This window comes from Chlorocebus sabaeus, chromosome 5 (assembly GCF_047675955.1).
Source record: "Chlorocebus sabaeus isolate Y175 chromosome 5, mChlSab1.0.hap1, whole genome shotgun sequence".
In the NCBI taxonomy this organism is placed as follows: Eukaryota; Metazoa; Chordata; class Mammalia; order Primates; family Cercopithecidae; genus Chlorocebus; species Chlorocebus sabaeus.
Window position 1 is genome coordinate 6,469,766 of NC_132908.1, and position 16,593 is coordinate 6,486,358.

General features: G+C 39.5%; 1 protein-coding gene across 13 annotated transcripts in view; it reads left to right on the forward strand.

The window, feature by feature from the left end:
• Positions 1-16,593, forward strand: part of RBFOX1 (RNA binding fox-1 homolog 1) — a 2,485,439-nt gene that overhangs the window by 1,241,312 nt on the left and 1,227,534 nt on the right. The window lies entirely within an intron of this gene.

The window sequence follows — 16,593 nt, forward strand, 5'->3', positions numbered from 1 at the left end:
CGCCTGTAGTCCCAGCTACATGGGAGGCTGAGGCAGGAGAATGGCGTGAACCCGGGAGGCAGAGCTTGCAGTGAGCTGTGATTACACCACTGCAGTCCAGCCTGGGCAACAAAGCAAGACTCCATCTCAAGAAAAAAATGAAAAACAAATTAAAAAAAAAGAGACTGGGTGTGGTGGCTCACGCCTGTAATCCTAACACATTGGGAGGCCGAGGTGGGTGGATCACTTGAGGTCAGGAGTTTGAGACCAGCCTGGTCAACATGGTGAAACCCCATCTCTACTAAAAATATGAAAATTAGCCGGGCACGGTGGCGGGCACCTGTAATCCCAGCTACTTGGGAGGCTGAGGCAGGAGAATCGCTTGAACCCAGGGGGTGGAGGTTGCAAGTGAGCTGAGGCTGCACCACTGCACTCCAGCCTGGGCGACAGAGTAAGACTCTGTCTCAAGGAAAAAAAAAAAAAAAGGATTAAGGATTTTAAAAAAATTGAAATCACCCATGGTTATAATATTCTTGAGTACATCTTAACATCATTGGTTTGTTTTTCAAATATTGTTAAATGCTTACTATATTCCAGTTATGGTGCTAGGTACTTTCCCATATGTTATTTAGTTTTAGAATCCTCTCAGCCACCACCTGAAGTAGTTGCTATTAAACCCATTTTACAGGTGAGGAAGCAGATGTTCAGGAAAATTTAAATAGCTTGCCACATTTCTTGAAACCTTCCAGAGCCAGAATTCAACCTTTGATATGTATGAATTCAAGCTGATGCTTGCTGGGCTTAAGACCATTGAACACACCCTCTCTCCTCTGTCCTTTTGACAATTCTACGGGCAGAATATCACAGGGATAGCAAATAGGGGGATAAAGAATGTATGTGACATGCGCCCAAAGAGTCTCCAGGCCCCTTTTCATCCTTTCAATCATGTTTCTAAGGTATTTTGAACTAGGCAAGGCTGTCTTAGAATAATAGCATGTTGTTCAATGTGGACATTACTCAGAATCTGGCAGTGCAACTACAGAAGAAGTGAGGAAAAAAGTGAAATCCTCTCATTGATTTTTAGGCAGAGAGGTGCAGAAACTCGAAGAGTCCTTGTGTAGGAATAAGTGTTCTCTCTCTATGTCAATCTTAATATGACTAAATGCAGCAGATTTAATCCTTTCTATAATTTAATAATTTGTATTAATTACACTTAATGAAATATAATAAATTAATTACATTTAATGAAATATAATAAAGTTTATTTAACATATTAATTACATGTAATGTAACATAATGGGATTTTATTTAATATCCTAACTACATTTAATGTAGTATAGTAAAGTTTGCTTAATATATTAATTACAGTTAACGTAATATAATAAAGTTTACTTAATATATTAGCTATGGTTAATGTAATATAATAAAGTTTACTTAATATATTAATTGCAGTTAATGTAATATAATAACATTTTCTTAATATATTAATTATAGTTAATGTAATATAATAAAGTTTACTTAATCCATATTTAATACAGTTGAATTCAATTAATATGTATTATGTGGGTTAATATACGTACAGTGTTGCAACAACACCAGAACTTAGTTTACATTAAAATAGTGATTATTTTTATAGTATTGTTATTTTCATAATTATTTATGTTACTGTTAAGTAAGATGACGTATGTTTATGTCCAGGCAAGGTGACTTTATAGTAGCTGGGTTTTCCAAAGTGCCATATTTATATCCTGTAGAAGTACACTATGCTGAGACAGGAGTTCTTAGCTGTAGAATAAATAGAGCTGCTTTTGTAGAACATTAATTTCACTCAAAGCTTTTTGGGGAAAAATGTTGCTTCCTATGAAAAGGAAACAAATATACAGGAAATAGGCAGCAAGTGTACATGCAATTTTTAAGAGAAAGCCTGAGACTTCAATCATCCTGTGTGACATGCCATTGGGCTCCTCCATCTATGGCTCTAGAGCCTCTAAGGGTAAGGATTAGACCTCATCTGCCATTAGCTAGCGGTACTTAAGTGGGAAATTTTTCAAAGCAGTAAATTATAATACTACTCAAAAGTGGTTTCCATTTTTGTAATATTATTATGTAGAGGTGCTGGGTTTGATAATGCTATCTACATCCCTTTGTTGTTACTGTAGAATATGGTCAATACAGGGTTAATGGGAAAATCCCAGAATCTGCTTTCTTTTTAATGTTTCTAATGGTCATCTTAGTGCCAGAGCCTCTTGGAGAGTTAAGAGAAAGGAATTACCAAAGAGAGAGAGTCTATGTATCCAGGCTTGGGAGATGGAGGGTTTGGGGGAGGATGGAGTGGGGATGGTGATTTTCCTCTGCACAGAAATACTTTCTTGCAGTCAGCCCTTTACTGCGCACTGTGCGATACAATTCTAACACCTCCAATATAATGGCAGGAGGAGGAATGGTTAGGAACATTGGAGAGGTATTTGGTCTATGCCTCTTCGTTATGAAGGGCTCACAGTTTACATTTTTGACTTTTTCACCAAATAAAGGCTTATAGCAGGTTACCCAGATATGTTGGCAGAATGGCAAGGCTACATTCATCACAGAACTTTAAGCTTGTGCCCCACTGCTGGGCCATACTTGCCTGTCAGGCCCAAATTAATATCTTTTACAAGCCCCAAAACGATGTTATAAAGGATACAATTATAGCTTAGGACGTTGCCATCTGTGGTGGGACATTTCAAACAGAATTAAGTCTAGAGATTATGAGTGACACATCATTGTCACTCAAACTGAAATTGGTATACCACCTTCTGTTTTATTCAAAATTCTAAAGGGAAATTATTCTGCCACAAAAATTCTCATCTGTTAAGTAGCTCTTAAATGACTTTTTTTTTTTTTTTGCCTTTGCAAAAACAAATAAAACCATTTTATTTGTGTGTGCATTAAAACATTGAAATGTTGAGCCTAGATTTTAAAATGTGTCCTGATTTTTGCTTCTCTTGCTCAGTCCTCTTTTCTACTTCTCCCTACCTTTTTTATTTCTAATTTTATTTTATTATTATTTTTTAATCTTTTATTTTAAGTTCAGGGGTACATTTGCAGGTTTGTTACATAGGTAAACTTGGTTCATTCTACAGATTATTTTGTCACCCAGGTATTAAGCCTAGTACCTACCCACCAGTTATTTTTCCTGATCCTTTCCCTCATTCCACCCTCCACTCTCAGACAGGGCCCATTGTGTGTTGTTTCCCTACCTTTTCTTAGGAACCAGAAACCCCAGGCTTTGGAAGTGGTCAAGGCATTTTTTTTCTTTGACCCCTGGGAAGGTCTTTTCTTAGTACACAAGCAATAAGAACTTCAGACAGAGAGTATATGATGCTGCATTAAAACCTGAACCAGTAGAGTTCTGTCAAAAGAATATTGAAGAGATCCTGGTAGAAAAGAAAATAGAGTCAAGAAAAAAGAAAGTGCACGAGTAAAACATAGAGAAGTAGAGGGAAAATAATGTAATGCCGCCGATCCTAATAAGAGTACTGAAATTGTTGCCTCTCACAAGCCAGTGACGTTCTCAAGTTACAGCCAAGGTGTGGGATTCAAATGATCCTACTGACAATCCCTTTGGAATGTCTCCAGTTGAAGCCTGACCTATCATTTATTTAAGAAACCCACATAGACAAGTTTTCTCCAGGTTTGAGCTGGATTTCCTTCTTTAGTTGAGCACCAGATGAGGAGTTGGCCTGATTTTAAGGGCCATGTGCACTATGTGAAAAAGAGGTAGCTTTACAAACAAGACAAACACTGGGTGAGATGAGATGCAAATGCTCAGAGGTGTCTCAGAACCCTAGAGGAAATGCACGTTCACATCTCCCGTGTCAGGCTCGTTCACTGCTTCGATAGCCGGTGGAATCACTGGCAACATTCACATTTTTCCCTCCTCCTGTTTTCTTACCTCCTCATGTTTTAGTTGAATGCATATAAGTTGAGTAAGACTAAAAAGTCATTCTCAGAATCGGAACTTTGAGCTTCCTGAAAAAGGAATATTTAAGCATCTCTGTATCCCAGAGTACCATCTTATCTCACGGGCTCACTAAGTGGGAGTTAGGAATCCTACAGTTCTCTTCAAGACCTATAGGATGGTGGCTTTGAACCTTGCAATCCTATATTGTATTTCATGGAGACCAATCTGTTAGCAGGTAAAGAACTGCCATCTTACTGGTGATAAAGGGTTTATGATGTTAACTGAGCTCGCATTCTAGACAACAAAGTAACCCAGTGTCCTAGTCAAACTTGATTCATAGTTCTCAAACACTCATTAAGTATCTACTTCGTGCCTGACAGACATTTATTTAATGAGAATGCTTTGAAGAATGAAGAATGAAGAATGTAGAAATGAAGAATCCTCCTTCATTTAAAATGGAGTATATAGAAACCCGATTTAGCTACTGCCTCTAGTTGAAATTCCTGCATCCAGGTAGGGCTGGCTGTTTGTTTTAGAGAACATGTCCCTTTATGTCCTGTCTGGATAGGTGGAAGGTGAGTATGTTTAACAAGTAACATTTGATCCATGCATTTACAGTAATAGTTTGTTATTGCTGGAATTGGACCATCTCAATTCATTTTACTAGGTGTAAACTAGTCATGGATATTAAACATGTGACTATATTGATATATGAAAGCTTAGAGATGGCACAGTTTTATCATCAGTGCCTTTATTCAAATGACTTGTTAAGAGTTGATTAGCAACTGCATTCTATTATGTTGGTTTGGACATGAATAGTACAAATATATCAGTCTTTCTATTCTTCGAAGATCACCTTCAGCTCTCTATGTGCATGAATTCCAGTTGGCCTTTAGCCTCTCCTGCAAGTACAACACCTATCTATCCAGTTGCCTCTTACGTAACTCTTTCTGGAGCTTCCATAGCCCCTACCCAACTTGATGCAGTAAAAATGAGCCTCTTTTTTATCTGATGCCCCTGAACCTGGTCATCTATGCCACCATTTAGTCAATAACTTGTAACAGTGATGTAGGAGTTGGCCTTGACTTTTTGGCTTCTTTTACCCTTGTTTTTATTTTGTTTAACACCCTCACTTATAGATATCTTCTAGTCTTTCTTTCAGTGAGTCTTGTCAATTCTATTTATCAAATGTTTATCAAACCCTCTTTTCCATTATATCCTTACTGGTGTGTCTTTGTGCAAACCCTCATCATCTTTTAGGCTAAGATACAATAAAATAATCTTCCAGTAGCTCTTCCTGCTTCCGGTGTTGCTTTCTGCACATACCAGGGTAGCCTTCCTAGCACGGACTCTTCCATTTTCTTATAGAGGAATTAAATCTAAATTTCTAGGCATGACACGGGGGCCCCTGTATCATCTTACCTGTGCCCCCTTTCCTTGCCTGGTCGTTAGACATCAACCCTCTCCATCAGCTCTCCCAGTCACACCTCTGCACCCTTGCATAAGCTGTTTCCTCTGGTTTGAATGCCTTTCTCCCCGACTATTGAACAAACTGCTACGCATCCTTTAAAATCCAACTCAAGCATCATCACCTTTTGAATTTTCTGAAAGATGCCCATTGCCTTTAGTTAGAACAAGAGGCATCCTCTACCAAGTAGATGCATAGCACAATTTATTCTGTTCTGTCACCTAGTACAATAATTATACTACTAGTTTCTGTTATAGTACTTGTTTGTTATTTTCCTTCTCCAATAGACTTATTCTACTTTGTATTCTCCAGGCCTAAAAGAGTTCTGGAATGCAATGGGCATTCATGTAAGTAATGTTAAAAGAATGACTCCATCAATTATATTTCTGTGACATTCTCAGGTAGGAAGATATCTTTATGCTTACAATTGGGGAAAAAAAAAAAAGGAAAAGAAAAGAAACAAAACCTCTAGTGGCAGAGAATTTGTATTTCTGTTAGCTCTCAGTGTTAGGATTGTATTTCTGACAGGCTGGCCCACCAGCTATGCTTCATGAAAGACCATGAGCCACAGGGAAGAGGTTTATTCATCTCAGCATTGGGGTATTTTGCTTTTCTTCAAGGCAAAGGGATCTGGAGACTCCTTTGCAGGCTGGCCATGTCTTGTGCAATCCCAGCTGTGTCTGGAGATTCTAGCAGGGATGCGGAGTGTGGTTGGGACTTCACAGGAAGTCGACTTGCATCAGAAGCACATAGGGAAAGGGAAGGGAAATAGAATGAAGGAAGAAAGCTTTCAGCAGCAAAGGTAACAACTTCCCCCATCTCTGTCTGGTTCTGGGGCCAAACAGACTCTTGTTTCTCTTTATCTCCTTGTTTCCCCACCTCTATTCCTGAGTTCTTTTCCCGTCACCCCTCATTCCTTCTCTTTATACTGTTTCACTGACTAGTCATCAGACTCTACCAGCAAATCTACCCAGCCTAACCCTTGAACTTAACCGTTCCATCCACTTCTCAATTCCACATTTCTTGGAGAGACTCTGATTTGACAAGGTAGGGGCATGTGTCTGACCCAGGTCCCTGGACAAGGGACTGATGAAGGCAGGGCTGTGAGGGAAGCAGTTTCTCTAAGAAACCCTGCAGCGTTAGGGATAAATGATTGGTGTCTCTATGGTACACATGCTGGAGATGGTGGCTGCACGTCCCTAGAGCCATCCCTAGAAGACAGCTTCCTTCCCAACCTGTAAACCCTGAGTCAGGGATGCCCCCAAGCATGGGAGATATTGACCTCTTTCTGCACTTGGCGCAAATCAAATCCAGTCATTGTTATTGGGGGTCTTGTTGCATCCTCTTGTTTCCTCTGGGAGGTGACATACTGCTTACATCTGTGGAGTGAGCAGATTTGGAAAAAGTGCGAGTCATCATCTCTCTGATGACATTTTATTCTCTTATTCTCCAAACTCTGTCCAGCTTCTTTCTTTTTTTTTTTTTTTTCCAATGAAGTCTCACTTTGTTGCCCAGGCTGGAGTGCAGTGGTGCAATCTCGGCTCACTGCAACCTCCCCCTCCTGGTTCAAGCAATTCTCCTGTCTCAGCCTCCTGAGTAGTTGGGATTACGGGCGTGGGCCACCATGCCTCACTATTTTTTTGTATTTTTAGTAGAGATGGGGTTTCACCACGTTGCCCAGGCTGGTCTCAAACGCCCAACCGTATGTGATCCACCCACCGTGGCCTCCCAAAGTGCTGGGATTATAGGCGTAAGCCACTGTGCCCGGCCCAGTTTCTTATTTAGGATTCTCAAGGGAGAATTGTTGTAAGGAAGATAGCATGATCATGTAGGGATATCTCCAAGCGAAACTCTTCCACCTTTACAAGATCTTCAGTGGTATAACAGACAGAAACACCCATGTTTGCCTATGTACCTCTCCCTGTGTACCCCTAGTCTTCTGCCCCAGGACCCCAGGATGCCCTGCAACACATAGAAATAAAATTTCCCTCCTGCCTCTTGACTCTCACAGCTCTTATCCTGAATCTTTTTTTTTCTAGCCCTGCCTACTTATCTATTTTGTTTTCTGGTGATTAGTGAACATGGATCACCCTCCGAGGCTTTTTGTTGGCAGGGCACATGTCTGCCTCATTTTTGTAGTTCTGTAGTGCAAATCAGACGGCAAGTGCTCAACTAATCCTTGAACGAAACAAAAGAAAGGAGTCAATTCACGCAGTAATGAATGCTGACAACCCTAGCATCTTATTGAAGGTATTTATCTCCATTGACTCACCCATATCTCATCACAAGGCTATTTCCCAACCAACAGTTGCAAAAATCTGTCATCTTCTTGTTTCTTATCTGTCTCTCTCCCTAGAACATAAGCTACATGAGGGCTCTTGTTTTGTGTATCCTGTTGACAAAAACCATAGCTTCTGTTTATTTTTATTTGGTTGATCTTTATTGCAGAAATAAAGACCAACCAAATAAAAATAAACCGGGGCTATTTATTCAGAGCTTGCTCTAGCAAGAAGTCAGCCATCCTCACTTGCATTTTGGCAGAAACTCAAAGGCAGGCAGAGGAGTAGGAAAATTTTATAGTAGAAAAATAAAGGGACAGCTTCAGATATGGCCTGGTGAGAGGGAGAGGCTGTTCGTGTGGGGAAGCTGCAGATGGGCCAAGTAGAAAGAGATGTTCCTTGTGATTGGTTAGGGCGCATACTTGGCTTTCTCTGGTTGGTCCTAAGTTGGAGGTGGGGACAAAAATTAGGAAAGCTGACAGTTATGAATGGAGTCCTGATTGTTTCTGAGCCAGTGGATTTTTGCTTGGCTTCCTGGACCAGTTACTAGAGATAGTAATCTGACTTCCTTGAATCGTGATTTGTGGATAGCAGGCTGGCTTCCTGTAGATAACCAGCTGGTTTCCTGGGCTGGTGGCTGCAAACTGTGGGTCAGATTTCTCTTTTCTATATGGTCTGGCCAGTGTCCATTTGTGTATGCAGTCTATCCTTGATGGGAGGGAAAATTAAAAAGGAAAGAAAGAAGGGAGGGGAAAGGATGGGGACATCATAGTACTATTATCCAATTTTTATTATCCAGATTCTATTTCGAATACTTTAGTCCCATTTTGATGTGAAGGAATAGTAATTCATCCCAGAGGGGACATGGCATATGTTTTCAGGACCCTTTCATCATATCCCATGGTCCAAAGCTATAACACAGCGAAGAGGAAAAATACTCTTTTCCTGTCAATTGGCTGAACGGGAGCCAAAGGCTTTTGAGGAGGCATTTAAAGAATTTTCAGTTTGCAATTGTGCAGAAGCTGTTGTTCAGGTAATTTAACATTGATTTTAGTTTAAAAGGCAATTAAGACAAAATGGGCAGCCACTAGCCACTTATGTTAAATAAGCTTAGATTTAAATTGCTCCTCCTCATCACCACCTTTGTTTTCTCTGTCTGGGCTGTTCTGTGCTAATTTAGCATGGGATGGTGTAGTGCCCCAAGTGGGGAGAAAGAAGTTGGCCAAAAATTGTTCCCATGGTGAGATGAGTTCACTTTCATACTGCTGCTGGGAATATGGATTCATGTAAGCTTCTAGGATTCTGGTTCCTTAGATCTAAAAACTTAAATATGGTGCCCACTTTTTTGACTCATCGGTTTCACTTCTCGGTATTTACCCTGAGATAAGGTACAGAGAAACTCTCATAACATGAGGGACAAGAATGTTCATTGCAGTGTTATTTAACATAGAGTAAAAAGAAACTGTGTATCATTAGAGTGGAATACATAAACTGACCTTGTAAATTTTTTGTCCTTACAGCAGAAAATGTTCATGACACATTGCAAACTGCAAAAGATGAAGGTAGCTTATACAGTAACATCCCAATTATGTGCTTATAATGTTTTAGTTATATATGCAATGGAAAATGTCTGAAGTGGATAGACTTCCAACAAAATAGTACTTGGAGCTCTCTTTGGGTGATAAAATAATGTTACCTTTTGTAGTGCTTTTTGAAATTTCCTAAACTTTCCACAATAAACACTCATAGGCTTTATAATTATAAAACACATTGAAAACCATGTTTGTTGTAATGCTATTAGAAGAATATTCCTGTCAGCAGTGTACTTGATTCCTGCCATCGCTAAGATGACGCTCTACATGCATACTAAATTATGAGGAGGTGGCATGGATATTCAGTTGCAATAATTCTGTTTCCTGCTTAAAGGAAGTCTTCTAATCTTCAAGAATGAGGGTCATTCACCTAGTCTTTGTTTAAATTTGTAAGGTGAACCATTTTGTAGAGAATGCTTTGAAAATATGCCCAGGTGATTCATGCATTTGTCTATTAGAAAACGTGGTCACTTACCAGCAACCAATATAGAGCTAATGGGATTCATTTAGAAATATAACCACAAGTCCACTATAAATCGTATGTTCTCCCATCTCAATATGCTTCATTAAGCTCACCTTTCTTAATGTAACTGGATTATTAGGTGTCAGGACAAAGAAAATCAGTAGGTCCTAGTGTTCTAATCCTGCAAAGTTTCAATGTGGTTGCTATGTAATTTTATTTTTTTTAGATGGAGCTTGCTTTGTGCTTTTCTACAGGAAAATATTTTCAAACTGGTAAAGAAGCAATATTACTGTATTGTGAGGCACAGCTCAGTAGGTCATTACCATAACTTCTAGCGGAAAGGATAATCTACGTCGCATTTTACTTCAAGGATAAGATTGATTTTTATAAAAATCTTTAGTGCATTGAGGCTTAACATCTTTTTTTCCCCCTATGAAGAAGCAATTAGATGCTGGAGTTTTCCAGAAATGTTAGGTGGGTATAAACCAAACCTTGATGCTTTTCTTTTCGGAGGTTTTATCATCCAGCATTTGAAGAGAACAGGCAGTTCCCAGGTGAGAAAAATGTTATTGGTACAATGTCAGTCATCGACACTCACGTGGCCCGGGGCTCCACCCTTTTCCTATATTTACATCTGTTTGAAAAATAAAGAAATACAGGAAATGACAAAGAAGAATGTAATAAGCACCTGTAATCTCACTAGCACATACTACTCATTTTGTATGATTTCTTCCAGGGGTGTGTGTCTACACATATCCATAGAGACATACACATTCACTTTTTAAAAATAGTAAATACACATCTTTTACACTTAAAGCAAGACCTATAGCTGTACAGGCACACCTTGGAGATACTGTAGGTTCAGTTACAAACCACCACAATACAGTAAATATCATAATAAAGGGAGTCATACTATTTTTTGTTTCCCAGTGCATATAAAAGCTGTGCTTTTATACCGTACTGTAATCTATTAAGTGTGCAGTAGCATTGTGTCTAGAAAACGATGTGCATACCTTAATTTAAAAAGACTTTATTGCTAAAATAAAAATGCCAACAATCATCTGAGCCTTTAATGAGTTCTGATCTTTTTGCTGGTGGAGGGCCTAGCCTCAGTGTTGATGGCTTTGTACTGGTCAGTGTGGTAGTTGTGGTAGTTGCTGAAGGTTGGGGTGACTGTGGCCATCTCTTAAAATGAGGAAACAGTGACGTTTATCACACGGACCTGATGGTATTTGACAGCATTTTACCTAATGTAGAACTTCTTTCAGAATTGGAGTCAATCCTCTCAAACTTTGCTACTGCTTAATCGGCTAAGTGTATGTCATATTCTAAATGCTTTGTTGTCTTTTCAACAAGGATCACAGCATCTTTACTAGGTGTAGATTCCATCTCGAGGAACCACTTTTTCTGCAGATCCATGAGAAGCAACTCCTCATCTGTTAAAGTTTTATCATGAGATTGCAGCCATGTAGTTGCATCTTCACGCTCCACTTGTAATTCTAGTTCTTTTGCTATTTCCTCCACATCTCCAGGTTCTTCCTCCTCTGAAGTCTTGAACCCTTCAAAAGCATTCTTGAGAGATGGAATCAACTTCTTCCAAACTCCTGTTCATGTTGATATTTTGACCTCCTTCCATGAATCTCGAATGTTCTTAATGGCATCTCAAAAAGTGAATATTTTGTAGAAGGTTTTGAGTGTACTTTGCCCAGATCCATCAGAAGAATCACTGTTTGTGGCAGCTATAACCTTATGAGATATATTTCCTAAATAATAAGACTGGAAAATCAAAAGTACTCCTTGATCCTTTGGCCACAAGAACCTATATTGTGTTAATAGGCACGAACACAATACTTATGTCCTTGTCCGTCTCCATGAGAGCTTTCCGGTGACCAAGTGTGTTGTCGATGAAGCGGTAATATTTTGAAAGGAATCTTTTTTTCTGAATAGTAGGTCTTAATAGTGAGCGTAACATATTCAGCCATCCATGCTGTAAACAGATGTCCTGTTCCACTTCTAGAGCATAGACAGAGTAGATTTAGAGTCATTCTTAAGGACCCTAGGAGATTCAGAATGGTAAGTGAGCCTGGCTTTCCATTTAAAGTTACCAGCTGTTTTAGCCCCTAACAAGAGCATCAGCTTGTCCTTTGAAACTTTGAAGCCGGGTGTTGACTTCTTTCTGTCTATGAAAGTTATAGATACCATCTTCTTCCAAGAGAAGACTGTTTTGTCTACACTGAAAATCTGTCATTTAGTGTAGCCATCTTTGTCAGTGATCTTAGCTAGATTTTCAGGGTGAGTTGCTACAGCTTCTCCATCAACACTTGCCATTTCACCTTCCTCCTGTGTGTTACAGAGACTGCTCCTTACCTTCAGCCGCATGAACCAACCTCTGCTAGCTTCACACCTTTTTTTTTTTTCTTGGCAGTTTTCCCACCTTTCTCTGCCTCATAGAATTTAAGAGAATTAAAGCCTTGATCTGGATTAGGCTTTGGCTTAAGAGAATGTTGTGGCTGGTTTGTTCTTCCATCCAAACCACTAATACTCCAAACCAGCAACAAGGCTGTTTTGCCTATTATTAGTGTGTTCAAGGGAGCATCACTTTTACTTTCCTTTAATAGCTTTTTCATTACATTCACAACTTGGCTACTTGGTGCAGGAGGCCTAGCTTTTAGCCTGTCCCAGCTTTTTTTTTTTTTTTTTTTTTTGAGACAGAGTCTCTCTCTGTCACCTGGGCTGGAGTACAGTGGCGTGATCTCGGCTTACTGCAACCTTCCCCTCCCAGGTTGAAGCGATTCTCCTACCTCATCCTCCTAAGTAACTGAGATTACAGGTACCTGCGAGTACGCCCAGCTGATTTTTTTTTTTTTTTTTTTTTTTTTTTGTATTTTTAGTACAGACAGGGTTTCACCATTTTGGCCAGACTGTTCTCAAACTCCTGACCTTGTGATTTGCCTGCCTCGGCCTCCCAAAGTGCTGGGATTACAGGTGCTGTCCCAGCTTTAAAAGTGTCTTCCTCACGAAGCTTAATCATTTCTAGCTTTTGATATAAAGTGAGAGGTGTGTGGCTCTTCCTTTCACCTGAACACTTAGAGGCTATTGTAGGGTTATTCATTGGTCTAATTTCAAGATTGTTTTACCTTAAGGAATGGGGAGGCCAAGGAGAAGGAGCGAGCTGGGGGAACAACCTGTCAGTGGAACAGTCAGAACATACACAGTCTTTATCAATTAAGTTTGCCATCTTATATGGGCACAGTTTTTGGCACCCCAAAACAATTATAATAGTACCATCAAAGATCGCTCATCACAGATCACAGTAACAGATTTAGTAATAATGAAAAGATTTGATATACTGGGAGAATTACCCAAATGTGATACAAAAACACAAAGCAAGCACATGCTGCTGAAAAAAAGTGTCACCAATAGACTTGCTTAGCACAGGGTTGCCACAAAACTTCAATTTGTACAAAATGCAATATCTCTGCAAAGCATAATAAAGTGAAAGACAATAAAATGAGGCATGCCTGTGTGTGTGTGTGTGTATATATATATATATACACACACACACAAGTGTAAAAGTTTCATACTGTATTAGTTTGTTCTCACACTGCTATAAAGACATACCCAAGACTGGGTAGTTTATAAAGAAAAGAGGTTTAATTGACTCACAGTTCCGCATGGGTGGGGAGGCCTCAGAATACTTTCAGTTAATGTAGAAGAGGAAGTAGACACATCTTACATGGCGGCAGGTGAGAGGGAGCCAGCAAGATCAGGCAACTGCCTTATAAAGCCATCAGATCTCAGGAGGCTGAGGCAGGAGGATCACTTGAGGTCAGGAGTTCAAGGCCAGCCTGGCCAACATAGTAAAACCCTGTCTCTACTAAAAATAAAAAAAATTAGCCCAGCATGGTGGCACACATCTGTCATCCCAGCTACTCAGGAGGCTGAGGCAGGAGAATCACTTGAACCTGGGAAGTGGAGGTTGCAGTGAGCTGAGATCCTGCCACTATACTCCAGCCTGGGTGACAGAGTGATATTCTGTCTCAAAAAAAAAAAAAAAAAAAAAAAAAGAAGAAAGAAAAAAAGAAAACCATGAAACCATCAGATCTCATGAGAACTCACCCACTATCATGACAACAGCATGGGGGAAACTGCCCCTGTGATCCAGTCACCTCCAACCTGGTTTCTTCCCTCGACACGTGGGAATTATGGCTTTTTACAGAAAAGAGTTCACCAATCACCAGTCTAGGCCAGACGTGGTGGCTCATGCCTGTAATCCTAGCACTTTGGGAGGCTGAGGCAGGCGGATCATTTGAGGTCAGGAGCTAGAGACCAGCCTGAATAACATGGTGAAACCCCGTCTTTACTAAAAATACAAAACATTAGTTGGGCGTGGTGGCAGGTGCCTATGATCTCAGCTACTCAGGAGGCTGAGGCACAAAAACTGCTTAAACCCAGGAGGCAGAGGTTGCAGTGAGCTGAGATCGTGCCTCTGCCCTCCAGGCTGAGCGATAGAGCAAGACTCTATCCCAAAAAAAAAAAAAAAAAAAATCAGTGGTCTAGAAAAATGGGACTCAAATTGATAATAGTGTCATCTCTAGGGAAAGAGGGAGCAGACTAGTTTTTACATGAAGTTGAGAGCTCCTTTTCTTCTTTTAAGAGAACACTTATGTATTGGTTTTATGCTTTTTAAAAAAGTGATACATGTGTACACACATATAACATGGAATATGATATATACATGCTTTTCATTTAAAACAAGTTATATGTATATACGTCATATGCATGTAAAGGGCCACATAGTAAACATTTTAGACTTCCTGGGCCATTTGGTATCTCAAAGACACTCAGCTCTGCATTTGTAGATGAAGGCAGTCATAGCAACCCATAAACAAATGGGCATAGCTGTGTTTCAATAAAACTTCGTTCATGGATGCTGAAATTTGGATTTCCTACATTTTTTCACATCACAATATATTCTTCTTTTGACTTTTAAAAACTATTTAAAATACCAAAACCATTTTTAGCTTGCAGGCTATATAGAAACAGAGAATGGCTGAGTGCGATTCTTGGGCTGTAGTTGGCTGTCTTCTGTTTTGGACTGTTCCCCGTACATTCACAAATATTGATATATCTACAGAAAACCTATAATATTATATTAGTGCATTCTCTTTCAGAAATGGTGTCATAAGTGTAAAAGTCATTTAAAACTTGTGTTTTTATCTCAGCAATTTATTTTTGCTGAGAAATATATGTATACATATTTGTACTTTGTCGTGTATATCTTTATTTCTATTCCTACATATTCATGTCTATATGGCGATGGAGGTATTCATATGTGGCTTTATTTGATTCTTTTCACTGCTATATAGTATTCTATCATACAATATGCCATATTTTTAATGCTAGATGGGTATTTAGTCTGTTGCCTCCCCCCACAACCCCATCCTGTATCACAAGCAATAGCAATTATACCCAAACCTATCCACAAACTTATCTTGTGCATGTTTTTTAGGACAGACATTAGAAGTAGCACTGTTTGATAATAGGGTGTGCACATTTTCCATTTTAATAGGTACTAGTAAATCAGCTTCCAGAGTGACAATATCAGTTTACAGCGCCCATGGGAGACTCTCCTGCCATTCTTGGTTTGGGAGGTTGCATCCCTTGCTGTTTTACTTATGGGGTGGGAGCAAGAAAACAACCTTCTCTCTGTATCATCTTGCCTTGTAGCTACAGCTGTGAGTGTGGGCCTTCATGTCCCTTTGGGTGGCTACAGACACGGTTTTAACTCTTTGCTGTGCCCCTTGTGCATGAGAATAGCAATTTATATCAATAACCAGGTCTGGCAACATCTGCCAAGGTTGTCACACTCCGTGATTAAATGGCCACATGTGCTGAGAACACAGGGACAATGGGGTTGTAATTAGGGCTTGCTGTCTCTCCATCGGCCACCCGCACCACGCGTCTCTTCCTATAACCTTGCTTTTGTGAACTGATTTGTGAATCAAATTATTCCACTGAGGATGCCAGTGTGTGCTGGGATAATAATACTACTCTATATTTGTGAATCTCTGTAATTGTACAGGGTTCTGGTTAAGCGAAAGTCGAAACACCTTTTTGCCATTTTACCTGGTGCTGTTGGAAAATGTGTCAGGGGGTCATACTAGATAACATTAGAAGTTAACTTTCAAAATAGTAGGCAGTAGAGCATATTCTTCATGGCATCATTATTGTGAAATAAGGTTTTACCTTATGGTTATCTCGGCATCCTTTAAATGCCACCGACCCTCTAAGAAAGGCAGGCAGAGAGAACACAAATAGAATTTTCTTAACTCTGCAAGGAGAAAGTTAAACACTGTGCTAATATCATATTAAAAACACGCTTAATGCACAGAAGAAAAATAATCCCTCCTCGTTTTGTTCCTGGTGTGACAAAGATGGATGATGGTTACATAAGGAATTGGCATGTTCAAAAAAAAAAAAAACTTGAACTATTGCCTCTGGATATGGAGTTGTAACAAATGTGAAAATATTTGAAAGATTTATTAGCATTTTAAAATTTGCTTACCAATGCATAAAATCCCAATCACTTGTGTACAAGGCCTTTAACTCAAATAAAGTATCCAAGAAGGACACAGGAAGCCGATGAATATTTCACTCACTGTTGATCAAATACAGGAGGGATATATGTATATTAAATTTTCTTCCCCATTTAGATCCTTCCAATTCAAATAATAAGTGCTTGAGGTAGCAAAGCCATCTTAATGCAGCTTGCAGTTCTAACTGTGAAGAGAAAGGAAAAACAATGAACTAGTTTTTCTACATCCAAAAGAGTCATTTCCCCTGTCAATCAATTTTTTGTTCCCTAC